Genomic DNA, 9,842 nt, shown 5'->3' on the forward strand with positions numbered 1-9,842 from the left:
CTTCAAGGGGAGATAGATAGATAGATAGATAGATAGATAGATAGATAGATAGATATAGGCAATTTTCTTATTAAAATAATTAAACATCATAGAAAAAAATCTTACTGTGACAGTCCTCAAACCACTCACTTCAAAAATAGCCCCCCAAATAGCTAATAAAACTCATTCAGAGTAAACACCTTGCTGATTGCTGTGTCCTGTCAAAAGTGCACCCTTCCCCAGATCTGTCAATTAGACCTGAACGACAAGAAATCCAGTCTTTCCCACCCTCCTTGCAAGACCTAAATAAAAGGAATCTAATACATTTTCTCCCATACTATTTTCTGATACAAAATGTGCCTGCAGTAAAGTAACACTGGCTGATATCCTGACTAAATTTGAGTAAATTAAAAGGCAAGTCTAACTTGTCCAAATATCAATGGGATTTCCTTGAGTAAATTTAGTCATGATGTCAGTCACTGTGATGTGTTAAGATCATAAAATTCTATCCACATTATCTGGTGGAAAGAAGAGGCTGCATTTATATTCACACATAGCTTAACACATCTTTGGCTAAGAATGGACAGAGAGCTGGTATAGTGTAAAGTCTAAACAACTGAACTACAAACCAGCAATTCTATATTTCTGTCATGTAAATTATGAATAAGCAGACCCATAGCCAGCCTAAAATCTTTTGGGTGGAATCATAAGAGGGGGGGGGGTCAGGCTGCCCACCTATATTTGTTTATTTAATTAATCATATTTCTATATTGTCTGATACGTACATCTCTAGGCAGTGTACAAAATTTAAAATATTTAAAAGTTATAAATTAAAATACATAATTAAAACAATAGAATAAAATAGTTATTAAAGTTAAATTAATTCTAATTAAATGCCTGCAAAGTGTCGAGGTTCTTCCTGAAAACAAACAGAAAAGGAGATGCTCTTATTTCAGTAGGGAGCCTATTCTATCAGCCTGATGCAGCCACAGAGAAAGCCTATCCCCTTTGCAGAGCATCAGCCATGCCTATGTACATTCTGTACATACAGTCTCTCTCTCTCTTTCTCTCTCTTGCAGAGCCCCAGACAAGAGTCACACATCTCATCCCCCTAGCCTCTCTTTTTGCTTTTCTAGCAGTAGCCTGCTGCCAGGATCCTTCATGGAGGAGGGGGAAGACAGACATAGGCACACACTGACACACACCTACTCATACTTCCTGCCTCACCTGTAAAGACACACACACTCTGGCTGCATAATGACTTAATATCAATCAAGTCAAGAACACAGCCAGCCAATTGCCCAATATGCCCAGCTGAAGGGGAGGACTAGAGACTAGTCCTCTCTCTCCTCCTCCGCGTTCTGCTGCTTTGAGCTGCAGCTGCAGAGTCTCTCTCTTGGCATTGGCCATCGTGTGGGTCGTTTCCAGTCTCTCCCACTGTCTCTCTCAGATCCTTGAGCCAGCTTCGCTCACACTGGCTCTTTGAGCAGGCGTGTGGGTGGGAGAAGACAAAAGCACAGCCTAGAAGCTCCTTGCTTGCTCGGGTGGGGTGGGGGGATGGGAGAAGGAGGAGCGACTGGAGCACCGGCACAGCAGGCTGTGAGGTGAGCTATTCTTCTCCCTCCTCAGCTGAGCTCCTGGTGGCCACTGAGGAGGAAGAAGTATTTTGGGGGGAGGCAGGTGCACTCCATGCCACCATCCGGCTACGGGTCTGGGAATAAGATCACCCCTACTTTCCTTATTTCATTTTGATTCAGCTAGGCCTAGAAAGGATGACTTACCTGTAACCTTTTTTACCTACAACCTTTGTTTCTGCAATTCAGTGTTTTTCAAAGATGCTTATGTGAACTAGATGTTTCACAGGATGTGTTTTAGGATCTACTTAAATTTGCTCAAACAGAAGGATTAGTGAACGAAGCTAAGAAGGTTAATTATAAATTTGAGCTAAAGAAACAATAGATCAAAGAAAAAGCAGTAAACATATTTGTACAAGATCACTAGTTGTGTATTAAGAAAAGATTTGAATCCTGATATGTTTCTCCAAGTTATGGTTTTGTATAGTCAGGAGAAATTTTAGGATAAAACAGGAGGAAATCCAAACCCAGAGTTTGGTTGCCTTAGGGGACCTCACTTGACTCTTTCCTTACTTTACAGTTTGTAAGTAAGTACAAGTTCCTTGAATGAATGCTCCTTGAAACTACTTTTCATGAAACCCTGTGTAATCAGTGCTTTTCTTTGACATCTTAAGCTTTGTCTGTGCTATAGTACCTATATACAGTATGCTGTACTAGAAGCTATATAAGTAAGCTACTGTAATATTTTTATAGAGGTTTCTCTTTCAAGCTTTTATCTTTAAATATTGTCATTACAATACCCTTATAAAGAACATGAACCCACATGTGGTATAATTTCTGGAGCTTTACACACTGCCATTTCCTAACGTAGCTTACAGCTAATCTAAATACTGAGGTTTAAAGGGTTACCACCAGAGGCAACTGCAATAGTTCAAACCTTACTTCTGATATGAAGTCATTAAGTAGCCACAAGTCATTTAGCTACAGCCTCAGAATTACAAGAACATGCACATGATGTGCTTTGAAGACTCTAAAAGCACTAATACAAAGTACTGAATGGGTAAGGTCATAACCTGCCCTGACATGAGTTGTCACATTACAATGTTGGGGAAAGGTGGTAGAAGACCACAGTAGCCTAGGAGTTGTGATTGCTGCCCCAGCTATTCCCAGCAAATGTGGCATTCCTTGCAGTCATAAAACTGTTGCCCACAGAACCACTTAAGGAGGAAGTGTCTCTCTCTGCTCCCACATTCTATGTCTGATGCTTATGTAAGTCCCTGGGTGGTTCATAATCGAAAAACACAACAATTAAAACATCAACACAATTAAAACAATTGGGTTCCTGTTAAGATAGCTACTGGTGAGGTCCGTGCTATGAGGCAGCTTCTGCCTGGTGCCGAATTCCAGGTCTATTTTCATGGCCCTAAACCATCTTTCAGTCAGCACTAAGGTGAGCTATTAACTGAAAGCAATTCAAATAGCCAGTTAAAATCCCTCTGCAAGCTGAAATGGAGAAGTAATGGGCTTAAAGATAGAAGGAAAAGAGGTGTTAATGGCTATAGAAAGTGCAGAAAGCCCCGAGTCCAGTTCTCCCTTGTCATCTGGCTCGCCCTCCCCCATCCTCCTTGAAAACTTTGATCTTACAATCCTAGCCCTGTTAAAGGAAATGGCTACAGATATTCAGACAATTAAGCTGCCTTTAAATACTTTGCAGTCAGTAGATATTCTGGGCACAAGGGCAGGGGGTGGGGGGCTGTGAAGAGTCGTATCTCCCTTACTGAAGACCATGATACTAAAATAGACATCACCATCCAGACTATGTGCAATGAAAATAAAATGCTACAAGCTAAAGTGACAGATTTGGAATGCTGTTCTTGCAGAAATAAAGTATGAATTGTTTGGGTAGGAGAGCTTTTGAAACATTCCTGCCCTTCCACCTTCATTGCATATCTCCTTCGAGACCTTCTGCAGTTACCTGAGGACTATGTTTTAGAGAGTGAAAGAGCTCACAGAGCCCCCATCCAACCACCCCATGAGGGAAGGAGTAGGGATGTACACGAATTGTTTTGGTGTCTCTAATTTGAAGCACTGAAATGATTTGTGTTGCCACAGCCGAAACGTTTTGACTGGGGGCGAGTGGCTGCTTTAAGAAGTAGGTAAGTGGGTCCTTAAGTCACCTAATAGCACAGCGGGGAAGTCAGTTGCTTAGGGAGCAAGAGGTCGCTGGTTCAAACCTCCGCTATGGGAAACACCTATATTGGGCAGCAGTGATATAGGAAAATGCTGAAAGGCATCATCTCATACTGCGCAGGAGATGGCAATGGTAAACCACTTCTGTATTCTACCAAAAGAAAACCATACGGCTCTGTGGTTGCCAGGAGTCAACACCGACTCGACGGTACAACCTTACCTTTATTTTAAGTGGGTCCTTACCTGCTCCTTACTGATGCTGATGAGGGAAACAGGCTTTGGCTGGCCCTGGCCTGTGTGCGTACTAGTTGGATTAACGGAAATTCTGTAATGAATGAAATCACCATATTTGGGTTATTCCTTTTGCACACGGTTACTTCCTTTGCACGTGGTTAACTTGTTGCTGTATGCAATGAAACTGTGAACTAGTTATCTGATTGGCCACTGAGGCTATACTCTGTGATTGGTCTAAACTGTCTCTCCTGAGGTTGTTTGCCTAATGATATCAGTGTTACTATCTCAGCTACTGTAGCTTCCTTTTCCAGTTGTCTCCATTTTAGGGAGTTCCCAACATCGTTAAACAAATAAAGTTCTTTGAATTTCCAGCAAATGGTGTAAAGGTCTCCACTAATTGAACTGATCAGAGTTGGGATTATCCCCACGTCAATGCACCACTGTTTTGAGATTATTCTCTTCAAGGAATGGACACAGCTGGTGAATCAGCCGAAGTTGATGGAAAGTGCTCCTGGCCATAGCCTCCACCTGGGATACCAGTGTGAGGCCTGGATCCAAGAGCACTCCCAAGCTGCGTACCTGTTCCTTCTGGGGGAGTGTAACCCCACCCAGGACAGGGAGATATAACTCATTGCTCAAATTTTGAACCCACCACAATGAGCACCTCCATCTCACTTGGATTCAGCTTCAATTTGTTGTCCCTCATCCAGCCCATTACTGCCTGTAGGCAGGCATTTAGGGAATAAATGCCATTTCCTGAGGAGGAGGAGGAGGAGGAGGAGGAGGAGGAGGAGAAATAGATTTGGGTGTCATCAGTGTACTGGTAACACCCTGCACCAAATCTCCTGATGACCTCACCCATCGATTTCATATAGATGTTAAAAACATTGCTGACAGAATAGAGCCCTGCGGGACTCCATATAATAGCTCCTGTTTCAAAGAGCAACTGTCACCAAGCTCCTCCATCTGGAATCTGCCTAAGAGATAGGAGTGGATCCACTGCAAAGCAGTGCCTCCTATCCCCAACTCTCCCAGTCAATCCAGCAGGATACAATGGTTGATGGTATTGAATGCCGCTGAAAGATCCAAAATAACCAACAGTCACACTCCCTCTGTCGATTCCCTGATAAAGATAATCCATCAGGCTGACCAAGGCTGTCTCAATCCCATAGCCTGCTCTAAAGCCAGTTTGAAATGGGTCTAGATCAGGCCTGCTCAACTTCGGCCCTCCTGCAGATGTTGGCCTACAACTCCCATAATCCTTGGCTATTGGCCCCTGTGGCTTATGGGAGTTGTAGTCCAAAAACAGCTGGGGGGCCTAAGTTGAGCAGGCCTGGCCTAGATAATCACTTTCCTCCAAAACTGTCTGGAGCTGGTTAGCCACCACTCTCTCAATCACCTTGCCTAACCATAGGAGAGTGGAGATTGGCCTATACATCCATCACTGAGAGATCTAGGGAAGGCTTCTTAAGAAGTGGTCTAATCATTGCCTCCTTCAAAGCAGGAGGCATCCTACCGGTGTTCTAATTTTTTTTCATCTGTGTGCAGAATGAGTTTTGTTCTGGGTGGAAGTATCAAGGCAGTGTGTGTGCGTGTGAATTCTGAGTGGGGCTTTCCTAATTCAACCTGAACAGGATCTAAAATTGACTGAGTAGACATCAAAAAATGTTTGAGCGCATGCACATGTGCATGCCTTAGAGGGAACACTGCATCCTACCCTCCCTCAGCGATAAGTTAATATTAACTAGGCCATCCCCATCAATTTCCCTGCTAGATAGAAGCAGCCAAGTCGGGCAAGGATCCAGAGAGCAAGTGGTAGGACACACTGCCCCAAGCAGCTTGTCTACGTCCTTAGGCATCACAGATTGAAACTGATCCAATCTAATACTGTAAGAGGGATTGCTAGACACCACCTTAACAGACTCTGCAAAAACAGTGGAGTCCAAGTCAACCCGAATATAAGATATTTTTCCCGCAAAGAACTCATTAGAGGCATTGCAGCAGAACATAGGCTCCGAGAACTGGCTTGAACTGGAAGGAGCTTGAATCAAACTCCTCACAACCTGGGACAACTCTTCCGAACATGAACCTGCAGAAGCAATGCGTGCACAGACCCGAACTGTATTTTTGCTGCACACACCACTTCCACATAAACCTTCAAATGGGCTCTATGCTGTGACCTGTCAAATTAGAGCCGGGTTCTCATCCACTTGTGTTCCAGTAGCTACCTTGTTGCTTCAGGCCCCGTAACTCCTCTGTATACCAAGGGGCCACTTTTAAAGCAGGTTGGAATGGATGCTTAGGAGCGATCGTGTCTACTGCCCTGTTGAGTTCCCTATTCCAGGTTCTGACCAGGACATCAATAGAATCACTGGCAGCACCAACACTGAAACTCTCCAAGGCCTTTTGGAATCCTACTGGGTCCAGCAGCCTTCTCAAACAGACCATTTTATAGGTCCACCACCCCTGCAGGGCTGTGTCATGGCTGTGAAACCAAACTTAACCAGGTGGTGGTCCATCTATGACAATGGGGAAACCACAAGATCCCCCACCCATGGAACACCCCCTTGATCTGAACAAAAGATCAAATTGAGTGTGTAACCAGCAACATGAGTTCGCCCTGAAACTAACTGGAATAGGCCCAGAGTTATCATGGCTGCTATGAACTTCTGAGCCGCACCAGACAAGTCAGCCTCAAAGTGGATATTGAAGTCCCCCAGCACTAAAAGTCTGGGTGACTCCAACACCAACTCCAAGACAAACTCCGGCAGCTCAGTTAGGGAGTCAGTTGGCCAGCGGGGTAGACAGTACACCAACAGAATCCTCAATCTATCCCTAGAACCCAGTCACAAAAATATAAGTCAACTATCGCACAGGGACCCTGGTAAGGGAAATGGTATTCTTATGGACCACAACCACTCCACCCCACCCCACCCCCACTTCCCCTAGCCTGCTCCACAACAGAGTAGCCTAGTGAGAGAACTGGGCCCCAAATGGACCCACCATTCTTTCTCAACTTCTTTCAGCTGGTTTTTATTCACATATATGGGACTTAAAAAATATTTCTAACTGGATGTAATACATTGATGCCCTTGGGACCTTCTACTTGCTAAGCAGATAGGGTGGAACCAGTGTTCCCTCTAACAGGGATTCCCAGATGTTGTTAACTACAACTCCGATAAACCCCAGCCATTGGCCATTGCAACTGGGGATGCTGGAAGTTGTAGTGAACATCATCTGGAAATCCCTGTTAGAGCGAACAGTGGGTGAAACTACACATTTTATATAGTGTCCATGATTATTTGTACAAGGCAGCTGCTGAGGCTGCAAATTTGAAGTGGAAGACCAACATTCTTAAGAGGGGCTTCTTAACTTGCCATTTCTGCTGAAAAGATATGGATTCCTGTATCTTTTCATTTGTGAGGATAAAAGCAACCCGTGGAGGTAATTTTCACTGGGGAAATTGTGCAAGGAGAAAGAGTTAAAGAGGGATAAGAAACTCATCTTCCTCTGTGCTAGTCTTTTACTTTACATTTCAGCCTCAGTGATCACATTTGTATTGGTAAGGGCAGCATCTGGGGAAAAACACTACAGAACAAGTAGTTGCACCTCCAGGCACGGATCGTTCCATCCCTGCTACTTCAGATTCTTTATAGTTTCACTGGTGATGCCAGGGACTGAAAGTAGGACCTTCTGCATGCAAAGCATATGTTTTACTCATGAATTATAGCCCCCACTGGGCTATAGTCCCACCTTCCCATTATACCTTTGTGGCCTTGCACAACATGGGACTTTGAATTATTTATCCCTATGGCCTTTCTTGTTTTCTGATAATATGTGAAACACATCAGGATGGAATGAGAACAAATGGTCCACTTACATTTTAATGACTAACTGACCTGTTCTCTTGAAACCTATTTAGTAAGAACCCCACATGGCAATGATAATGGACCAAGAATAAATTCAGTTTTGCATGCATGGAAAATCAGTGTAAACAACTTTATCTTTGTGTTTATTTTCTCCAGCTTGCTCTACAAAAGCCCCTTTTTGTACAAAAGCACGGAAATGCATAGCTCCAGGATTTAAGAAGGCTCCGATGTACTAAATAAAGATTTTAAAATATCTTGTATTTCTACATGGGCATGACCAGCAAAATTACAAGTCTTAAGCTTCTAGTGTTCAAAATCCATGAAATGAATTGCTTGTGGGAATATAATGTGTTGCTTGTTCCTTTTTAAGTCTGTGAAAAATGTCTTCCTGGTTAACAGAGTGATTACAACTTTTAATGTTCCAGGATATAAATGTGATTTCTTGTCATACTGCACAAGATAATGACAGTAAGAGAAACAAAGTTGAAACTTTATGTAATTTCAGTTCTTTCACAACCAGAATCACACAGATGGTGCTCTACATAAAAGGATAACATTAGCTCTTAAATACCCAACCCATTAACTAATTTAACAATAATGGGGGGAAACTCAGGAAAAAATTAAAAGCCCTACCCTTCTGTCAAATTAATATTTAACTGTTAAAATAACCATTTTGCCCAGATGGGAGCATTTAAATGGCATAAATCTAAAACATTTTTAGAACCACAGGTTTAAAATCTCCTAACATGACTCATCCTTCCTATCTTAGCTGAAATTCATCTGTATATCTACGTGGGATTCTTAAATAGATTTGTAAAAATGAAAACAGGTTCAGCTCCTCTGAAGGACCAGTTCACAATACCTCCATTGCATCTACTGGTAATATTGCTCTCTGAGTTAGTGCCCTTCCCCAATAAAATAGGAACATGGAAATAACTTTCCTGGATAAGGTAAGGCAAATTATCTAGGTATACTATTTTGAACAGAGGTTAGTCCCTCTAGTCTACTCTCCCTTCCTGGTATTTTAGCAGGACAAGGTCATCCTCCAGGTCCAGCTAGATGCATGGATATTTCCTTCCTTCCTCCTTTCCCAAGACCATTTCTCCTTTCCGTATGAGACATGGCATCTGCCTTCCTGTATATTTTCCTTTACCAGCCTCCAACAGTTTCCAAGTATTCTTTAGATGCCCTTTCCTTCTGTGCCCACAGGGTGGCCATCTTTCAGCAAACTCCACACCATGAGGTCACTGATACAATCAAAAACTGTGTTCTACCCGGGTTTGGGAGCTGTGTATGCTCCCAATTTTTGGTTCTGTGGAAGCAAGGTAGGAGGAAAACCTAGGTAGCTTTTCCTCCTACCTTGCTTCCACATAACCAAAATCTGGGAGCATATACAGCTCCCAAACCTGGGTATAACACAATTTTTGATTGTATCAATGGCCTCCATGTGTCATTGAGATGACTCCGAGCCTCCTCTCAACCCCTCTTATGTTAACTCTGCTAGGCCAACACAATGGGCTCAATTGTCCCCATTTGTCAAGCTATTACACCCTGGCTACACATTACTGCTTTGACACTGCCTTTGACAGCCATTCTACAATCCTTGTTTACCTAACAATGTTGCACCCTCCTCCCAGGAAAGGGAGCTTGACAGTCTCCTATACATATGAGTGCACAGAGGCCTGGAAGAGGAAACCAGTTGCTTAACAATTTTCAAGTGGTCATCTGTGCAATCACACAGCCCTTCTTCCTCATTGCTGCTGCTCTTTCCTTATATATTTGCTTCTTGGCATTCTCTTGCAGTGGTCTATTTGAACTGAGGGAGGAGGCTCAGGCCACACTTACTTGGGCATGTGTTCTCATTCTGTAGTGCTGTACACACTGAAACTCTTGAGCCTGAGCCCTAGAAAGTTCTGAATGAGGCTCTCATGAATCAAATCCCACACAGGTGTGACTGCACAGATGAAGAACATTTGTTATAGGCAAGCAACCTGCC

This window comes from Hemicordylus capensis, chromosome 1 (genome assembly GCF_027244095.1).
Source record: "Hemicordylus capensis ecotype Gifberg chromosome 1, rHemCap1.1.pri, whole genome shotgun sequence".
NCBI classification, from domain to species: domain Eukaryota; kingdom Metazoa; phylum Chordata; class Lepidosauria; order Squamata; family Cordylidae; genus Hemicordylus; species Hemicordylus capensis.